This window comes from Castor canadensis, chromosome 3 (assembly GCF_047511655.1).
Source record: "Castor canadensis chromosome 3, mCasCan1.hap1v2, whole genome shotgun sequence".
Lineage (NCBI taxonomy): Eukaryota > Metazoa > Chordata > Mammalia > Rodentia > Castoridae > Castor > Castor canadensis.
This window is the reverse complement of record NC_133388.1, coordinates 67,923,246-67,945,133: the sequence shown is the minus strand read 5'-3', so window position 1 is coordinate 67,945,133 and position 21,888 is coordinate 67,923,246. Positions and strand designations below refer to the sequence as shown.

The window sequence follows — 21,888 nt, the reverse complement described above, 5'->3', positions numbered from 1 at the left end:
CAATCAGTACTTAGAGACTTAGAGATACAAATTTGAACTCAATCACATTTTAGATTTTCCCTGATATTTACTAATGAGTGTGAATGGGCTTCTTCCTTCCCAGAATTGAAGAATAGTAGGTATTCCTTCTTGCAGCCCTGGTAGACAAAAAGGACTAAGCATCACAAAAAATCATTCACAATAGATTTTTGCAGAACATAGTTTCTTAACATTTCTGAGTGTCTAAGAAGGAAAGGAATTTCATATCAGTATAAATGCTATTCTATCCATGGAGTTGCCACAGTTTTAATAGTACTGATTTCAGTAACTCCTGTACACTTGCAAGCCTCCACTAGATTACTCCAGATTCTTGCTCTGTGGTTTCTGAAAGACCATAGATCTACTATTCACAATGCGACCAAGCCATCATTTTGAGTTATCCACAGAATAGGAAGTCACAGTGCTTCTTCGCTAAGGAAGAAAAGTCTAATCCCCAGAGACCTGCCTTCTGCTACCTTCACAGTCTGGAGAATGGTGACTTCTGCCTTCACATGTCCCTCTGCAGACAAGCTGGTTGCTCAGAGAGCCACACATATGCATGACTACACCTGAGCAAAGTAAAACTTAGAAGGCATTGTAAGCTCAGCATCCCTGAGCAAAAGAGACAGAGGCCCAAGAAGCCTTCAGTCGCTGTTCAAGGGAAGCCAGCTGTTGGCTTTCAGTCAGAGGATCCCTATCCTGGGGAGAGAATCTTTATAAGGACTTTACCTGGAAAATTGGCCACATGCAGAAAACAGTTATCCCCAGCAGAATTATTGTCCAACAATATGGAAATCCCACTTAAACAAACCTAAATTACGTAGGTTCTTTTGAATTATTTGGGGTCTTAAAGGAGGAGCTAAACCAGAAATACGTTTCAAATGGAGTTACTGGTGATAGGCACACACATATTAAAATAAAATATATTTTCTTGTAAAAAGAATGAAATTGTTTTAATAGAAAAATGAGTGTTGACCTGAAAATAAATGAAATATGTGAGAAACTGTCGAAATCCCAGGACTTCCTCCCTACATCAACAGTTCTTTCATAACTTGTTTACTCCTTAGCTCTGCTGTTGCCCTATTGCCTCCTTCTTTTTTCTTGACCTATAACTTTTAGTAGGAGAACAGGTATCCATGATGCACTGTTGAGAGCAGCATCTTGGATAGCTTTAAAGCAAAACCTGGCAAAAATCCAGTTGATTGGTTGTTAGTTAATATGTATTGGTCAGAAGGAAGTATTAGAAGCATCAAAGGAATATTTTCAAAATAATAAATCTGGATCTGGCCTAAAAACTACTGAATTAGAATATCTTACTCTAAATTTTAAAACTTGTCCAACATAGATGTTGTGTTTGAAAAGTAAAGTAGGGAAGAAAACATTTGCCCAGGCTGCTTTTAAACTAATAGATTTTTTTTTGTTTTTGCTTTTAAAAAGACACAACTGTGATTTAAATTTTATTCTGCTCAACTTTCAACTTGATTTCTATATGAGATTGATCCAGTATTTTGGTGCATTTTATATCTTTCTTTAGTGCTTTTGTGGTATTTTAGGGGTAAGTTGGATGATGTTACATAGAGAATGCTGGTCAAATGAAATTTTTCTCCCTTTCAGCTTTAGCTGTTTCTAGTAACCAAATTCTACTCATAGTTGTGCCCTAAAGTAACCTGGAAAATAGTAGTGTATTAAATTGTCTTATATAGTGCAAAATCCAGATCATGGACTAAAATAAAATATGAAATTTAATTTGGTAGATTTTTAAACATCACATTTTTGTGTGTGTGGTACGAGAACTGAATCCATTGCCTCATAAATGCTAGGCCAGCATTCTACCACTGAGCTGCAACTCTAACCTTCCATGGCCTTCCAATACAAAAACATATTTAAAAAATTTAGATTTAGATACAACTAATGTACTTTGGCTACTTAATTTAAAAATTTCTAATCTAAGACATGATATGGAAAGTAGTTGAGTTCATTAAAAATCATATATGATTTTCAACACAAGTAACTATAGTTACCAATGTAGTTTTCAGTACCAAACAAATCTTCCTTATTTTATTAGTATTTTAGACATGAGTTCTGACTTTCAGACAACAATTCTTAGTGCATCTACAGACTTTAGTATGTACAATTATTTCAAAAACACTAACATTTGCAAACTAAAAAAGCTATAATCTAACTTCTATAACAAAATGACTTTATTGTGTTGTTCAGTGTTGGTTAGTTTTTCTGTTATGTTGATACATTAAAACAGATATTAAATTTTATCATTAATTCAGTGCCTGGTCTCTCATCAAATCCCCTTAATTACAAATTGACTCCAAGGATTAGACAGCATGGATTTTAATTTTAACTGAAACAAAAAAGGCATCTCAGAAAATCAATCTTGCCTTCTGACTCGTAGACATATCTTTAAAGATTCTATTATTTGTTGCTTAGTATTTAAAATTAGATACATAAAGCATATTGCCAACATTTTGCTCTTCTGTTGTTTATTCATATTAAATATATTTTTAAATATATACAATTCCATGTATTTTCAAATGAAAATATATGGAAGTTTTGATAACTTGTAGCCTTTTTTTAGAAAATGTTATTGAAACTTGCAAACCCTAATTGTATCTGAATGCCATTTGTGTTATCTTTTATTTCTACTTCCTTAATAGTTTCACAAAGTTATGCACTGTAGTTTTATATTTCATGAAAGTGTTCCCATATAATCTAGTATCCTGTTTCTTTTGTTAATTGTGGTATTTAGTTATACCTTCACTTCCTTTTACTACTTGCTATTTTAAGTTCAGAATCATTTTATATACTTTATTCCCAAGTTATGTCAAATTTCTGTCCTACCTAAAAGTGACGATTTTAATTGAATTTTATTACATAAATTATTCATTTTAACCACTAATGACTATTCATTTTTACTAGAACAAGAAGATAATGAAATTAATTTGTGATCACAGTGATCCAAAAAAGTATATGTGTTCATTGTATTTTTGCCCCATTTTTTGATGGTCAGTTTTGAACTCCGAGGTGCTGCTTTTAAAAATCTACTTAATTCTAATAATTTCTGAGATCTAACTTATTTTAATCTCATTTTTATTTTTGTCTAGATTCATACGTTTTCAGGTAGTTACTTTGTTTTTAGAAAGATCAGGAAAAAATTAATAATAAACTGAGAGTATTCTAAGGTAAACCATTTAATTTTAATAAATTCAGTTGTGTTAATTACACCATCACCTTTTGAGAGTTAATAAAATATAAGTAATAGCAGTACTGCAATTAAGTAAATGCTATATGCCTTATATTTTTAGAAATTTTATTTTTAAATAACATTCCTTTTGTTGCTGTTAAACTGGATTTTTACATGCTGAAAGATATTTAGTGTACAAATGAACTTAGCTCATCATGGCAGAGGAAAAAATAAATTGCCTAGAAACGGATTGTTTACGTAATATTAGATGGTAATATAAACCAACAAAAGCAAGGAAATTAACTTCTAAGGCTGACACACTGCCCTTTCCTTGCTCCTTTGTGTCTGAAGGTATGTGGGTGTTATAATACCAAAGTACAGTGGACTCGGTTAAGAACTGTCAAACTTAATTCTAAGTTTCTTTACTTTGTTGGTTTATGTCACAACTTAACATTATTATTTTGTCTGTTAATGCTACATAGTGTCCTTCACATGTGAGGTGAAGCATTGCATGAGTGGATCTGAACAAGATAGTAAAAGTTTATTTGCTTTTCCTCATTTATAGTTAATTGCCTCTCATTAGCCAAATACCATGCTGCTCTCATGTTAGTTCTTCACATTTTTAAAAAGGTAATAAAAAAGTTATAATATAGCTGAGGAAACTTTTTTAAATGTAGATATTGAAAAAAGTGCTGCTCAGACTTTTATTCCTGTTTTTATTTTATCATGTTAAAGGGCAGATGTCTCTCTTTATTAGAAGCTTAGACCAATGAGAAAGTTCTATCATTTTATTATGAATAATCAAGTACACAAATATGATTTCAATGACTAATTCTTAAATGAATTGCACAAAAGAATTATTTGAGGAATTCTGAGGATAGCACTGAAGCTCTCAAACTGACCTCCTAGATTAGTTTGGGAAATAAATTGTAGGTACCTAGCCATTCTCTTAACAGCACCTGTGTCTTGATTATGACAGGATTCACAATCAAGCTTTTATATCCACTAGCTGGGTAGAAATTCATCAATTCCCAGTTTATTTTATGCCTTATTTTTTGGAGGCCATTTTGTATAACTATACTCATTAGTGTGGTCTTTCAATGTTAAAAAATTTATTCTATTTATGAATGTGAGTTCAGTGTTTTATAGTAATTTGGAAATTATTTTACTGTCTGTTTTCTATTTTTCTGCAAGTGATGATTTGTACTCCAACTTAGGTATCTATCTCAGATGTAGTTTTCTAAAAGGAAATTACATATTTTAATTAAAACTCTGGATTTTCCTAAGATTCCTTTTATTACTGATTTGTCTGTTAAACCTCACAGGAGGAAAAAATCAGATATTTTCTGTGAAAATTTTATAGCAGAATAAGCTTGTAAATATTGTTAGATAAAACATTTTGCTTTTAGAAACTACTGTAAAATATGGTAGAAGATGTGGTATGTGGTTGAGGGTGGTGTAATTGTTTAAGAAATTCTTTTTATTTTTGTAATTAATATTTAATAGGCTACATTTAAAAGTAATGAAAAAATGATCTATTTGCTAGAGATTTGCGAAACAATACTTTAAGCTCTTACTTATTCAGAGGTGCTGAAAGGTGAAACATTTGACATTTTCTTTTCAGGCCTTGCTTTAAAAAACAGAGGGCGGGAAAGAGGCGTTGCCACATCAGAGTTAAGGGTGTTTGTGGTTGTCCATGACAGCAGCTCTAGCTTTGAAACACCTGTGTTTACTTTCCCGCTTTTCAGAATCTGCCTGAAAGTGGCCTAAGAATGCCACAGACCTTCAGGTTGGCTGGGTTTTTATAGTATAGAAACACACTCACACACACAACTTTTCACTTCTGTTTTTGTTGCAAGCATTCAGTTCTCTAGTTTTATATGTTTTATCCCTGTGTAATCTAATGCACGATTTATACAAATAGCCATTCACATTTTTTTAGATATCTTCTCAATCTTTTCTCCATTTTTTTGCTAACTAGAGAAAATGGATGAAAAACTTAGTTTTAATTTTCATTGTGAAATTTTCACTTCCTTTCATAATTGAAAGAAGTTTGTGAAAAAAATGAAAATTCACATGCATTTTGGAGGTGAAAGGAAAGAATATTGCATGGGACAAATTTGGCCTAACATATATTTTATCATTTTGTTAAATATGAGTAGGGATTTCTTAGTCTTGTTATACATACTGATTTTTTTTCCTGTAGGAATTTTTAAAACATTTTTATAAATCTACAAATGTAACTTTCCCTTTAGATTTATGTCTTCTTTAGTGGCTTGAAAATTGGTTGATTTTTCATCGTACCTGTCCTTTCTTAGCTGGTCAGTATTTCCAATTGTACACATGTGTTTTTTTCTAAATAAATATTTTATACATTTCTTTTTTATTGTATGCCATTCACATGACACCTACATATTATATAAAACTTTATTAGTCCCAATTTAAAATGTTCTTAGCCATGACATTTCAGTTGAATAACCTTGATTTTTTTTTCCTGCTTTAATTATTTCAAAACCTAGTTCTTCATTATAGTACATGCAGTTTGATGTCATATATTATGTGGTACATTCTTCCACATTAAAAATCCTGAGTAGAGTAGCAGGACATTTCTATAATAGTACAGTTACTGTCAAGCCTGATTGATGTGTAAAAGGAATAATTCTGTCTTTTGACAAGAGATTGAGCTTTATTTTTCCATATATGGGGAATGAAAGTTTCCTAGTATTTTATGTATTTGAAACTGTTTTGTGTAGCCAATGCAAAATTTGTGCCTCACTGAAAAAACAAAACCACACACACACACACATCCAGAAATTTGCATGTAGTTTCAGGAAATTTATTCCCTTCCCAATCTATCCATTAACCCAAAGTTAAGAATCCCTGTTCTAGGTCATATTTTCTTTAGAGAATTGTTAATTCTTTAGACAATAGTTTTGATAGTTGTTAATATATTAGATAACAGAGAAATCACTGAATCAAGTTACTGAATTGGTTAAGGGTTAGTCAGTACAAGTCACCATTTCAGGTACTAGACAATGTAAAGCAATAATTGCTTTTACTAACATGAAAGATAAATAGTATTTTAATAATATGGTTTATATCCCATGATAACTAACCATATATCTGAGTCTTAATTCCTGCATTTCAATCGATTTGAAATACAAATTATAGTTACCTCATTTTTCCAGACACTATACCTATTTAGTTATAAAACTATAAATTCAATTACTATCATTGCATAAAAGCTGCAAAAATAGTATTTCATTAAAAACTGAATAATCTTCACCTAGGTGTCCATCTAGGTGAAGAATACTCAGGTGTAGTCAGTATTGTAAAGGAATTATATATATTATAATAATGTATATAATATAGAAGATAGGAAAATAACTAAGAATTGTGTTTTTGAACTATGAAAGCACATAGAAAAAAATAAAGATTTCTTTAACAGAAAAAGCCACAAATTATAGTAAATGGGATAATTTATGTAAGTAACTAACATATTAACAGAATTGTAATAATAGTTTGTTTTATGTAGTTTAATGTGGATCATAACTGTTTTGGTCAATTGAAACTATTGAGATAAAAACTTTATTTAAAACCTTCCATTTTCATTCTTTTCCATGGTTGCTAATGAGGAAGTAAAAGGGAGAAAAGAATTTTGTAGGTCTGTTAGTACATTTGTTTCCAGAAACTCAAATTGCTTAACTTACACCATGAAACCAGATATAGTATTTTCATTGGGTGTGTCATTTTTGTCCTAGTGATAATTCCCACTAGGTAGTACTATGTATCTGTGACCTAAGTTTCAGCCTAATGCATGTATATTCATTTCATTGTGTTTTATAAGCTTTATAATTCCCTAACAAAAGTTTAATGTGTGTATCTGTCTCAAGCATATTTTCAACTTCCCTATTTATAAAGGATGTACTGCTCTATGCATGTGTTACAGACTTTTTTTTTAATTCTTGAAGCTGTGTCTTATATTGAAAATGTAGGTTTTTTAAAAAGTTTTGGGTATTTTTATAACTTGTATTCCTCTATATTTTTCTAAGTAACTTTAAAGGGGAAATGGGAAAACTTTAGCATCCAAAAGTACCCTAAAAAGTAAATAAATAGCCGGGTACTGGTGGCGCACATCTATAATCCTAGCTACTTGGGAAGCAGAGACAAGGAGAATCAAGGTTAGAAGCCAGCCCTGGAAAATAGTTCTCCAGACCCTATTTCAAAAATACCCAGCACAAAATAAGGACTGCGTACTGGTTCAAATGGTAGAGCGCCTGCCTAGCAAGTGTGAGACCCTGAGTTCAAACCCTAGTTCCACTGAAAAAGAAAAAAAGTAAATAAGTAAGAATGAGGTGGAAATTAATAATTGAACCAAGAAGAAAGCCAAAGATATTACTTAAAGCTATAAAATGTTTAATGTTTCTTGGCTAATTATGTTTTTTCTTATAGAAGTTTTAATAAAATAAATACAGTATCAGAGACTTGGAAAAACATTAGGTAACAATTCCTAAACAATATAACAGTATAAAGATTATTGTTGAACTATCCTCAGGAAGGATTGAAAATAAAACTGGAAATAGTCATTATTGTTAAAGAATCACACTTGTGTTTAAAAATGAATCGGAGGCAGTAAGTGCCTCTAAGACTTTATATTTCAGTCATATTTACTGTCTTTCAAATAGTAACACATCTGTTTGCCATAGTAAATTTGGAAATCTAATGTAATTGTATCACATTGTATTGTTATTTCAAGGATCAGAAAACCACACCCCAAATTGCTTAAGCAAATATGAAAACTAATTTTCACAGAATGGAAAAGACCAAGTATAGGGCTAACTTCCAGATTTATAGTTAGCCATTCCTATTGGTGGGTTCCACAACTACAGATTCAAACAAATAGAGATAAAAAATACAGTTAGTCATGCAGTGATCATATCTGTGCTGAACATGGACAGACTTTTTCTTGTCATTATTCCCTGAACAATACAGTATAGCTCTTTTACATAACCCATACATTATATTAGGTATTATAAGTAATTCAGACATGATTTAAAACATACAGAAGGTTGTGCACAGAGTGTGCAAATGCTATACCACTTTATACAAGACTTGGGTATCCACAAATTTTGGTATCTATATGGTTTTTGGAATGTAACAGTTGTACATTTTCATTGTTCTATTGTTGTTTGTCAACTTTATTGAGATGTAATGGACATAGAATAATTTTGATCCACTGAAGATACACAGTTCAGTACATTTTCATAGGCACTATGTCCATGCAGAGCATTTCTACCATACACCAAGATCTTTTGTGCTGCTTTCCAGTTTATCTGTGCCTTAAACCCTTAGCCCCAGGCAACCACTGACCTATTTTTTGTTTGTTTGTTTTGTTTTGTTTTGTTTTTTGGTCAGGATAAGTTATTTTCCATTTTCTAAAATGCTATATAAACTGGAGTCATATAATATGAACTCTTTTGTGTCTGGATTCTTTCAGCATAATAAATTTGAGATTCACCCATGTATGCGTCAGTAGTACATATATCTTTTAACTTCATGAGAGTCTTGGTTAGGACCCAGAAGGCTTTGTTTTATTCTATTTGTTCTATTTGTTTGCTCTCTTCTATGTATTGACTTCATTTTTGGTTATGTGGAGAGTTGATGCTTATGGAATCTTCTGTGAGATTTAGCCTTCTAGCTTCACAGTTGAAATCTAGAAAGAAAGAAGGAAAGAACAAGTTATTTATCAAAAATCAAAACAGAATCCTGGAATTGGGTATTGTTAACTTGGATGGAACTGCTAAGAATCATGTGCTTCTTCACATATCTCTAAAATAATTGTTGTGTCCAAAGGAATGAAATATATTGGCTGTGTTAGAGCATCTAGGTCTGCCCCTAAAATTAGGCTGTGATTGGAGGAAGGATGGTTTTTATAAAAGAAATTTGAGATACTCTTCAACCAGAGAGCTAAGCAAGAGTGGTAAAAACAAACCAAAACTGGATTTTCACTGTGAGATTGTGTCTTCTTTATATGACTGAAAAACATATACTGTCATATAGTAAAACAGAACTTAGTTTCTATTATCTTTTCAACTATTAAAGATAATCACAATTATATTTGTCTGTGCTTAATATATGTCTGCAAATTGTGCTAAATTATATTATTTATATGAAAATCTGTGGGTTTTGATCTAGATTCATTGATAGTCTGACAATGTGTTTGAAAAGAGCAGAAGGAAGAAGGGAGAGTAAGGAAATAAATGTAGAGGGTAAACACCTATATAATTATCACAATGAAACTCCCTTGTACTATCAATGTATGCTAATTTAAGAGAAAAAAAAAAGAATGAATGATTTAGCTTTAATTAGGCAATGGTGCTATAACTAATAGGAAAGAATAGAAGGAGAAGCTCCAGCAAAGAAGTATGAAGAAACAGGAGTATTGAGTATCTCAGAAACCAAGGTAACTTTCAAGTCATTTAGGAAAATGATGACAAAATACTTTTTATTTGACACATGGAGGTTTATGATGACCTCAATAGGTATAGTTTCAATGGAAAAATAAATACTTTGGGAGAGTAAGCAAAAGAGCAAATCTGTAGTGAGGAAGTTGAAATAATATAAACAACATTCTAGTTGTTTTACTGCATAGGTAAATAGAGAAATGGGGTGGAAGTTGAAAAAAGGCATTAGTCATGGAAGAATAAATCTAAGAAATATGGGGGAGATATAATGTTTTGAGGAATATGAATTCACTCATACACATAATCAGTTTGAATGTTTTTTTTAACTGTTCATAGCTTGAATGCAAGCACATACCAGTTTGTTAAATAAATAAAAAGTGAGAAAATACAGCAATGTTGATAGCAGTTTTTTATCCTTTTTCTTTAACATATAAGGTTGCATATCCTTCCCTCTGGCCATGGTAAGCTTATTCCAGATCACCTTGAAACACGTCAGAAATTCTTCCCGATCTGTGTAGGCCCCAAAGTAAGGTCACCACCACTCCAGTAAAATAAGGCTTCTGACGTCTGCCAACTTTATTTCTCCAAGAGTGCACTGCCAAAAAAGAGACAACTATAGTATAATTTCCCTCATCTCTTTTTTCTTTACTGTTTGTTATGTACAACACTAATTGAAAACAAATTAAGATATATCTACTTTATGCCAAAATCTACAATAATAGTTGAAGTTTTATCATAACTCTTTATAATAAATTAGAAGCCTAGTGTTCATTTTGTTCCATGAACTTACACTTTAAAGAACAATGACTTTTCAGGTATCCAAAATGTATGATACTTAGCCCACCATTATTATACATGCATTAAAAATCTACGTATATCCAGGTGTGACTGCACATGCCTGTAATTCCAGCACCGTTGGTAGGCTGAGATAGAAGCAAGAGTTACAGGCAGTCTAGGCTGTATAAAAATATGCAGTCTCAAAAATCTATTGAAGAAATGAAACTGAACCAAAATCAAGTTAGAAAAATCAGTAACCTTTCTATACACTAACAATGTGTACACTAACAATGTACAAATTGAGAAAGAATATAGGGAAACAATTCCATTTAAAATAGCCTCAAAAAAAAATCATGTACCTTGGAATAAACTTAACAAAGGATATAAATGACCTCTACAAGTAGAACTACAAACTATTGAAGAAAGAGATTGAAGAAGGTGGAAAGATCTCCCATGCTCATGGATTGGTAGAATCAACAGGTTAAAATGGCTGTACTACCAAAATCAATCTACATGTTCAATGCAATTCCCATCAAAATCCTAATGATTTTCAATGCAGAGATTTAAAAAATCTACCCTAAAGTTCATTTGGAAACACAAAAGACTGAATAACAAAGGCAATACTAAGCAAAAAGAGCAATGCTGGAGGTATCACAATACCTGACTTCAAACTATACTACAGAGCCATAACAATAAAAACAGGATGGTACTGGCACAAAAACAGATATGAAGACCAGTGGAACAGAATAGAGGACCCGGATATAAAACCATGCAGCTGTGCCCACCTAATTTTTGACAAAGATACCAAAAACATATGATTATGAAAAGACAGTGTCTTTGTTGCTGAGGAAAGTGGTTATCTGCCTGCAGAAAACTGAAACTAGATCCATGTCTATCACCCTGCACTAGTATCAACTCAAAGTGGATTAGGGACCTTAATACCAGATCAGAAACTCTGAAGTTAGTATAGGAAAGAACAGGGAATATTCTGGAAGCAATAGGTATAGGCAAGGACTTCCTCAGTAGAACCACAGCAGGTCAGCAACTAAGAGAAAGGATGGACAAATGGGACTACATGAAATTCAAAAGCTTCTGCATAACAAAAAAAATGGTCTCTAAACTGAAGAGACCACCCATAGAATGGGAGAAAATTTTCACCAGCTGTACATCAGAGAAAGGACTGATAACCAGAATACACAGGGAGCTCAAAAAACTAAACTCCCCAAAAAATCAACGAACCAGTAGAACATCATTCTGAGTGAGGTCAGCCAAGCTCAGAAGACCACAAATCATATGTTCATCCTCATATGTGGACTTTAGATCTAGGGCAAATGCAGCAATGTAGTTGGACTTAGATCACATGATAAGGGGAGAGCACATTTCGGTGATAGAGAAATAGGAAGAAAACCCAAAACATGAAAGCATTTGATGTCCCCACTCCAGAGGAACTAATACAGAAACCTTAAAGCAACAGAGGTTATCATGAGAAGGGGATCAGTAACCAGGGTAAAGATCAATTAGAGATGAATCAACATAACACGTGTACACGAAAGCAATGCTAGGAATATTTCTGTATAGCTATTCTCAACTCAACTAGCAAAAACACTTTGTCTTCCTTATTAGGCTTGTCTCTTTTCTTCAACAAAACTAGTGATAAAAGCAGAACATGATCTGCCTGGAACTGTGGTGGGGGGGGAGATGGTATGGGGGGGTAGGGTGGAGAAATGACCCAAATAATGTATGCACATGTAAATAAAAAAATAAAAATAATAATAAAAAAGAAGTGGGCAACTGAACTAAAGAGAACTTCTTCAAAGGAAGAAATCCAAATGGCCAAAAAACACATGAAAAAATGCTCACCACTCCTAGCCATAAAGGAAATGTAAATCAAAACCACACTAAGATTCCACCTCACTCCTGTTAGAATTGCTGCCATCAAGAACACCAACAACAAATGCTAGTGAGGATGCAGGGGAAAAAGGAACCCTCATACACTGCTGGTGGGAATGTAAGCTAGTACAACCACTATGGAAAACAATGTGGAAGCTTCTTAAAAAACTAAACATAAGTCTGCTGTATGATCCAGCAATACCACTCCTAGGGATATTCCTGAAGGAATGTACCTCAGATTACTATAAAGGCACCTGGACACCCATGTTTATGGCAGCACTGTTCACACTAACCAAGCTATGGAAACAGCCAAGATGCCTCACTACCGATGAATGGATCAAGAAAATGTGCTATTTATACACAATGCAATGTTTTTCAGCCACAAAGAAGAATGAAATTTTGTCATTTGCAGGCAAATGGATGAAACCGGAGAACATCATCTTCTCAGAAGGCCAAAAATCACATGTTCTCCCTCATATGCAGAAGATAGACCTAAAACAAATGCAGTAATATTATTGGACATGGGTCACACACACACTAAGGGGAGACTGCGCATGAGAGAAATAGGGAAAGGGAAGGAAACCAAAAACTTGAATGTGGTTGATGTGCTCACTGTAGAGGAGCAAATATAGTAATTTTAAACTGGCAGAGGCCACTTTAGGAAGCGGACTAGGAAGTATTGAAGAGGTCTGGTAGAGATGAACCAATATGGGTTGAAATACACACATGCATGGAAACAACACAAGGAATCTCTCTGTATAGCTATCTTTATCTCAAACTAGCAAAAACATTATGTTTTTCTTATTATTTTTATGTTTTCTCTCAACAAAATTGTAGAACAAGAGGGCTGGGCAGGTTCTGCCTAGAAGCAGGGGTAGGGGGTGAGAAGGTGATCCAAATAATGTAAAAAAATAAAGTAAAAAATTTTTTAAAAGAACACTTGCATAAGATAGGATTTTTAGTTAGTTACATGTGTCTTTCTACCAAGTGACTCATTTGTGAATATTTGGGAACTAGTATAATCTTGGAATTTTTTTTTAATTTGAATATCTTGCATCAAGTAGGCCAAGGATTATGTGATAAATGGCATTTTTTTGCAATTTCCGAACTTGGCAATGCCATTGTAAGAGAATGTTAATAGGTGTGTTGAGAAATAGTCTTTGAAAATAAACTTATATATCTAAATAATCAAAATTAAGCAAGTTTCTTTTCTTCTATAGGATTTCTCAAAGTCTTTAATAGTGTAATATTATTTGTACATCTCATAGAAAAAGTATAGCGGGGACATTGACAGGTCAAGGGTCCCTTAATAAAATTAATAAATTAATTAACAAAATTAATTATTTTCCTTAATAAATTAATTAGTTTCTTGTTATCCAGTTTGGGAAAGTGCAGCATAGGAGACATTCAAATGTGGTCTGAGTTATAATCCCATCACAAACTTATCAACATTGTGTTATTGAGGTGAGTTTAAGGTATAAATTGGTCATCCCTAATCTCAAAATCTAAAATGTTCCAATATTCAAAATGTTTATGATACTAAGCATTTCAAATTTGGGGGTTCTTAACCTATCTATACATGCACTACAACCACTTCTTCACTATTCCATCTAACTTGATATGAAAAAATAATAATTGTATGGTTTGGCCAATTGAAGTGACTTTGGATTTATTTTCAATGTCAGTTTTGCAAGTTCTTTGAGCATCATCTCTTTGGCAGAAGTTTCTGACCTCCACTGTTCTTTTGGAGGTCTTAACCCTAGGACTTCTCATAGTCTCATCTTCTCATCACTTCTCTCATCTTCTTTTTCTTTCCTCCATTCTCAGAGGATATAATTATCACCACTCCTTTTAAGGATACTCCATCTACTGCTCTCAATTCTATTTTATTTATTATGACAGTAGTTCCCAAATGATAGTCCATGGATCAGCTGTGTACAAAAATTACTTGTACAGTTATTTAAAAATACAATTTCTGAAGTTTTTCCTTGAAGAATCTGATTAAGTACATCTGTTAAGAACTGAATCAGTCCCTTCCTCTCCCTCTCACTCCTCCTCTCCTTCCCCTCCCCTATCCCTTACTTCCTCCCTCCCTCTTTCCATCCCTTCTTCTCTCTCTTTCTTTCTCTCTTTCCCTCCTTCCCTTTCTCCTTCTGTTCTTGCTGATTCTGCTATGTACATTAATTGCATAAAGGAGTTTCACTATGACATTGCTAAACATGCATGTAATGTACTTTGGTCATATTCCATATTCCCCTCCCCCCATTATCTTTTCTTAGCCCTTTCCTACTTTTTCTCCTTCTATATTCCTACTAGTCCCACTTTTATTGTCATAGGCTTTTTCTGCATCTATTGAAATTCATCAGGGGGATATCTTCTATTAGTTATTTTTTAAATTGGGCCTTTTGCAAGGCAAACACTTTATTTTTGATAGATTTAAATAAATCAACTTTTTGTCTTAGGGATTATACTTTTGAAATTCTTTGACATATGCCTATAAAAGACATTTTTATATCTACTTCTAAAAGTTTTGTAATTTTACATTTTGCACTTAGAACTTAATGCACTTTAAGTTAAGTTTTTGTGTAACATGGGGTTTAAGTTGAAGCGGTTTTGTTGTTGAAGTGGCTTTGTTTTCATTTTTAGCATGTGTATGCCCAATGACTGTTACACTGTTTGTTTAAGAAACTATACTTCCTTCATTGAATTGTTTTTGTACCTCTGTGAAAAAAATAATTAAACATATGGGTCTATTTCTAGACTAGATAATCTGCAATACCACACAGTCTTGATTACTGTAGTTTTATAGTGAGTTTTAAAATTGGATAGTGTGATTGTTCCAGTTTTATTCTTCTTTTCAAAATGATTTTAGCTATTGCTTTATAAATTTTTAAATCAGCCTGTCTACATCAACAAAAACAATCTGCTGGGTTTTTGATAGGGGACTTAACATCTTTGGCATGTTGAGTATTGCTGCCTGTTTCCTCAATTATGTAGATTTTTTTTATTATTTTTTTTTTGGCAGTGCGAGGTTTGAACTCAGGGCCTCTTGCTTGCTACACAGGCACTCTACCAATTGAGCCACTCCGCTAGCCATTTTTTGTGTTGGTTATTTTCGAGATAGTGTCTCTGGAGCTATTTCCCTGGGCTGACTTAGAACCTCAATCCTCATGATCTCTGCCTCCTGAGTAGCTAGGATTGATAGGCACGAGCCACAGGCTCCTGGCCTTTTTTTTTTAATTTCTTTGATTAGTATTTTGTAGTTTTGAATGTACATATCTTGTACCTGTTTTGCTATATTTACAGCTAAGATTTTGATGTTTGGGCATTATTATAAATGGCATTGTTTTTAATTTTCATTTCTAGTTGTATATTGCTACTATATAAAAATATCATTGATTTTGGTATATTTCATTGTGTATCCTATAGCTTTGATGGACTCATTTATTCTAAGAGTTTTTTTTTAAAGATTGCTTATGATTTTTGACATAGTTAATCATGTCATCTACAAATAGAGACATTTTAATGTCTTCTTTTCCTATTTGTATGCCTTTTCTTTCTTATTACACTAGCTGGAACTTACTTAACTATGTTAAATAACAGTGGTTAATAGATATTGTTCCCAATCTTTGAAGGAAATCATGAAGCCTTTCACATTTAAGTATGTTGTTAGATATGTTTTTTGTAGATACCTTTTATTATAATAAGGAAGTTCTTGTCTATGATGAGTTTGGTAAAGTATTTTATCATGAATGAATGTTGAATTCTACTGAAGGCTTTTCCTTCAGTAGAATCAAGTAAGCAAAAAAAGTAATTTGAATTTCTGAAGTTGAAGTTGGATTCTAAATCAGTTAATTTACAAAAGAAATTGAGAAAGTCCTCTTGAATTTGGTTGTCCATAATGTGTAGAATTCTGTCCTCTCCAAAAGATATATTCACATCCTAATCCTTGGTACCTCTGAAGTGACCATATTTGGAAACTGGGTGTTGGCAAATGTAATGAGGTTAAAGTGAGGTTATATTGAATTAGGCTGAACTTTAGTCCAATGACTAAAGTTTGTATAAGAATAGGGACATTTGAAAACAGAGAAAGCCCACAGAAGAAATCCATGTGACCACAAAGGCATAGGTTGGAGTGATGTTTCTGAAAGTCAAGGGATCCCCAAAGATACGTGGCAACTACCAGAAGCCAGGAGAGGGGCATGGGACAAATTCTTCTCTTAGAGCTCCTAAAAGTGCCAACAAAGCCAACACCTTGATTTTGGCTATTCTAACAGGGGTGAGGTGGAATCTTAGTGTGGTTTTAATTTGCAGTTCCTTTATTGCTAGGGATGGTGAGCATTTTTTCATGTGTTTTTTGGCCATTCGAATTTCTTCTTTTGAGAAAGTTCTGTTTAGTTCACTTGCCCAGTTCTTTATGGTAAATACCACATTTCTTAATCATTCATCCGTGGTGGGGCATCCTGGCTATTTCCATAACTTAGCTATCGTGAATAGTGCTGCAATAAACATGGCTATGCTGGTGATTTTGGAATAACCTGAGTCACATTCCTTTGGGTATATTCCTAGGAGTGTTATTGCAGGATCATATGACAGAACTATGTTTAGTTTTTTTAAGAAGCCTCCATATTGTTTTCCATAGTCGTTGTACTAGCTTACATTTCCCTGCATCCTCGCCAACATTTGTTGGTGGTGGTGTTTTTGGTGATAGCTATTCTAACATAAGTGAGATGGAATTTTAGTGTAGTTTTGATTTGCATTTCCTTTATGGCTAGGGGTGGTGAGCAGTTTTTCATGTGTTTTTTGGCCATTTGTATTTCTTCCTTTGAAGAAGTTCTGTTTAGTTCAGTTGCCCACTTCTCTATTGGTTCATTGGTTTTTTGGGGGGAGTTTAGTTTTTGAGTTCCCTGTGTATTCTGGTTATCTGTCCTTTGTCTTATGTATAGCTGGCGAATATTTTTCCCCCTCTGTGGTGGTCTCTTCAGTTTAGAGACTATTTCTTTCATTGGGCAGAGGCTTTTTAATTTCATGTAGTCCCATTTGTCCTGTCTCTTAGGTGCTGGGCTGCTGGAGTTCTATTGAGGAAGTCCTTGCCTATACCTGTTGCTTCCAGAATATTCCTTGCTCTTTCCTGTACTAACTTCAGAGTCTCAGGTCTGTTTTAAGGACCTTAATCCACTTTGAGTTGATACTAGTACAGGGTGATAGACATGGATCTAGTTTCAGATTTCTGCAGGCAGATATCCAGTTTTCCCAGCAATATTGATTGAAAAGGCTGTCTTTTCTCTATCGTATGTTTTTAGCACCTTTGTCTAAAATAAGGTGGGCATGGCTGTGTGAATTCATAGCTGGGTCCTCTATTCTGTTCCACTGGTCTTCATGTCTGTTTTTGTGCCGGTACCATGCTGGTTTTATTGCCATTGCTTTGTAATGTAGTTTGAAGTCAGGTATTGTGATACCTCCAGCATTGCTCTTTTTGCTAAGTATTGCCTTGGGTATTCGTGGTGTCTTGTGTTTCCAAATGAACTTTAAGGTTGATTTTTCATTCTCTGTGATGAATTTCATTGGGATTTTGATGGGAATTGCATTGAACATGTAGGTTGCTTTTGGTAGTATAGCCATTTTTTACTGTGTTGATTCTACCAATCCATGAGCATGGGAGATCTTTCCACCTTCTGTAGTCTTCTTAGATTTCTTTCTTCAGAGGTATGTTGTTCTCCTTGTAGAGATCATTCACATACTTTGTTAAGTTTACTCCTAGGTATTTGATTTTTTTTTTGAGGCTATTGTCTTGAGTTGCTTGACTAACTGTTGTTCATTTTTTTCTTTAATTTCTATTTTATCTTTGAGTTCTGAGATTCTGTCTTCTACTTTTTCTAGTCTTCTGGAGTGCCCTTCCACTGTGTTTTTTCTTTCTGTTTGATTCTTTTTTCTGAGGTTTTCCATATCATGGGTCACTTCCTCTTTGATATTTTCTTTTTTTTTTTTTCTTCATGTTTCAAATGTTTATTACCAGCCAGAAACTTTTTTCTCTTAGGATACTTCTAGGAGACAAAAGAATATGTAATCTGTTCATTCAATGGAATATCATATGGCCCTTAAAAAGAATGGGGAGGGCTGAGGATGCAGCTCAGTGGCAAAGCACTTGAAAGGTCCTGGGCTTGATCCCCGGCTTTGCAAGAGAAAAAAAAATGAATGAGTAATGAGAGAGATCTACAATGTAATGTTAACTAAAAGAAGCAAGCTTAAAAACAAGGCCCATCATATGATCCTCTTTGTGTATGTTCATCCACAGTGCAAGGCCGTCCCAGAGACCTCTTTTTTTTTTTTTCATTTTTCTTTTATTATTCATATGTGCATACAAGGCTTGGTTCATTTCTCCCCCCTGCCCCCACCCCCTCCCTTACCACCCACTCTGCCCCCTCTTTCTCCCCCCCCAATACCCAGCAGAAACTATTTTGCCCTTATTTCTAATTTTGTTATAGAGAGAGCACAAGCAATAATAGGAAGGAACAAGGGTTTTTGCTGGTTGAGATAAGGATAGCTATACAGGGCATTGACTCACATTGATTTCCTGTGTGGGGGTGTTACCTTCTAGGTTAATTCTTTTTGATCTAACCTTTTCATCTTTAATTCATTTATCTCTTTATTCATAGTATTCTCTGTTTTAATTTGGTGTTTATATAGGGCTCCTCTGAGTTCATTTATTTGTTTCTGTGTCTATTCATATTCTTTATTTTTGGCATCTTGAAATTCCTTGAGTGCATCTTGTACATTTTTGTTAACTGTGTCTAGTATCTTCTCCATGAAATTCTCAGTGATTACTTGCAAGATTTCTTCTTTGAGGATGTTTTTGTGGGCATCGCTGGGTTTTTTGGTGTTGTTTATCTTTGTTTTGTTGGGGTCAGGAACTGGGTGTCCATTTTCTTCAATTCCCTCTGAATTCTTTATTAAATTATTTTTTTAGGAGAGTGGTTTCCATCCCTTCTTCTTCTGCCCATTGCTTCACTTGGTGCTGTGCAACTATGTTCTTGATAGGCTAGTTGGTGGTTTTAGTCACCTGTTTTCTTTCTCTTGATTTATTTTTTGTTTTCTGGCTGTCATGGTATGCTATTTCTGTCCCTGGTTTGGTTGTAATTTAGCAATAACTAATTCACAGGTTCAATACGTGACCAGTAATTAATATATTATAGAGAAGACCCGTTATTGGTAATATCTATAAGCAATGGGAGTTAGGGAAGTTAACATTTGGTAGGCTAGCTGTAGAAGTTTGGGGAATTGGATAGGGTGGCACTAAAAGGGGAGGCAGGAAGTGGGGTGGTTGAGTGGGGGAAGCAGTTCAGGGGCTGCTGAGTTTTATGGCCCTTGTGTGTGTTTGGATGTATTTCTGTTGTTGTAGTATAGGGTGCTTTTGTCAGGGATTGCAGGGGGTTGGGGCTGTGTAAAGTTGGTATAGTAGGTTGTTCAGCAGGTGATGCGTGTGTAGGAGAGAGGGGTAGACTGGTGACAGGTTGGAAAGAATGGGAGGGGAAGGTGAGGGAAGAGGTAGAGAGTGGGTAAGAAGGGGCAGAACGAGTTGTTGGGAAGGAAAGCAATGGATTTTAGCACAGGAGAAGCAGGGAGAATGAAGGGGGTGAGAGTAGGGATGAGAAGATGATGATGGTAAAGTTGATAGTATAGAAAAAAAAGATAATAGTAATAGAAATAAAAAATAGAAAACCCACAATAACAAAACAAACAAACAAACAAAAAATACCAGGTTCAGGAACAATAGAATTTCAGTCTTAGTTTAAGTTCTACAGTTACTTTTCTTGCATCCAGTCCAGGTATTGGCATTTAAACAGAAGCTCTGATGTGGTCTCACCAAGTGATTGCCATTTGAGTAGTGTTTTGTTCTTCTGTCTACCAATTTAATTGAAATTGTGAGGTGAGGTAGGTTTGCCAGATCGTGCAAGGTGGTCAGAACTATTGATTTCCCCAGCTGATTGTTGTGTTACCCTTCATCTGCAGCTGTTTGTTCTGCTCCAACCCCAGCAAGGTGGGGCAGTTCAGTTGTGGATGCTGCTCTCTGGCTCAGGAGATGATCTCCGTGATCCACTACCTGCCCTACTTCAGGGAGTTGCTTATTCCCTTTTCCCCCACCAGTCTTCAGTGCCTTTCCAGTGTTTGTTTACTAATAGTTCATGCTGAGATTAACTCCTTGCCCCTCGCCCTTTCTCCAGTGCACCTTCAGTGTTCCACCCACCCTTTCTGCTGTCATGCTAAATTACAGTTTGCTGCGTTACTCAGTTTTGTTGGGGTGGGGGGAATCAATCTGCCCAGGGCCTGTACTGGTTCATGTTCCGGAAGATGGCTGGGGGAGGTCCACGTGGTGCATGGTGCTCACCTGTTTGTTCTGGTAAATGATGCACAGGCAGGTTTGGAGCCAGAGGCAGCAACAGCAGTGGCAATGGCAACAGTAAGAAATGGCTCCAAATTTTCTCAGTGTAACATGAGTTGGGGAAGCATTCCATGGGTTAGGGGTTCAGGATGTCAAAAGTTTGATTCTGATTGGTGCTTTATTTCTGCTTGATGGAGGGAGGAGAAAAGAAAGAAAGAAAAAAAGAGAAGAAGAAAGAAAATAAAATCACTATGGGCAAGGAGGGTTTCACCGGAGCTGGACCCACTTTGCTGGCTGTACAGCGGGTTGCAGCTGTCATGTGCAATTAAAGGCTGATTTGTGGGTCAGTCTTTGAATTTTTTTCCTGCACCTACTATGACAGCAGTTATTATTCTCCCCTGGCCTTCATAAATGTAAGAGAATACTATTCTTGTTGTTTTAAGTGACCAAATTTGTGGTACTTTTTTCCGCAGCCCCTGTAAATAAGTATACTACACTTTTCTGGTAACATTTTTTAGAGTTCTAAGCTAGTCTTATTTTCCAAAAAAAAAAAAGTTTTTTGGGGGGGTTTGTTTGTTTGTTTGTTTTTACAACCTACAACTCCTTCCTAGGTTCCTTATGGCTTTATCAGTGATTATTATGCACATTTTGTGACAAGCATATTTTATTCTTAGTGTGTTTCCAAATTAAAGGGTATTCTTTTTTTGTTCCATACTTTGAAAAATAATTTTATGGTAAGCCAACCTTTTAATGTCTTATTTGGCAGAAGTAGTGATAACCTTCATAAGCATATGTGTAAAGAGGCTATCTAACTTCAACTCTATGAAGTAAAAAGATCTCATTAAGTAATTTTGTATGTTTTTAAAAATTGAAAAGTGACCAAAAAGTTTCATTATTAAAACCTGAATTCATAGGTAAGCAAATTACACCCCTCTCAATGCACTGTGTACAAAGTGGGCAAGACATTTAGCCAGTAAGATTTTTTCTTTTTTTTTTTTATAATAAGTTCATAGCCTGAGTGGAAACTACCAAAACTTATGTTTTCATTTTCTTCCAAAAATCTAGATATGAGAACAGTTAGTTTGGATTTTGATAAGGTATCAACAAGGTTTTCTTTTTTTTTTAATGCTTTTTGCAGTTTTATTAAAACCTTCGTAGAAATC

At 34.4% G+C, this 21,888-nt stretch overlaps 1 protein-coding gene across 14 annotated transcripts in view; it reads left to right on the top strand.

The window, feature by feature from the left end:
* Mipol1 (mirror-image polydactyly 1) overlaps positions 1-21,888 on the top strand; it is a 320,736-nt gene that overhangs the window by 172,988 nt on the left and 125,860 nt on the right. The window lies entirely within an intron of this gene.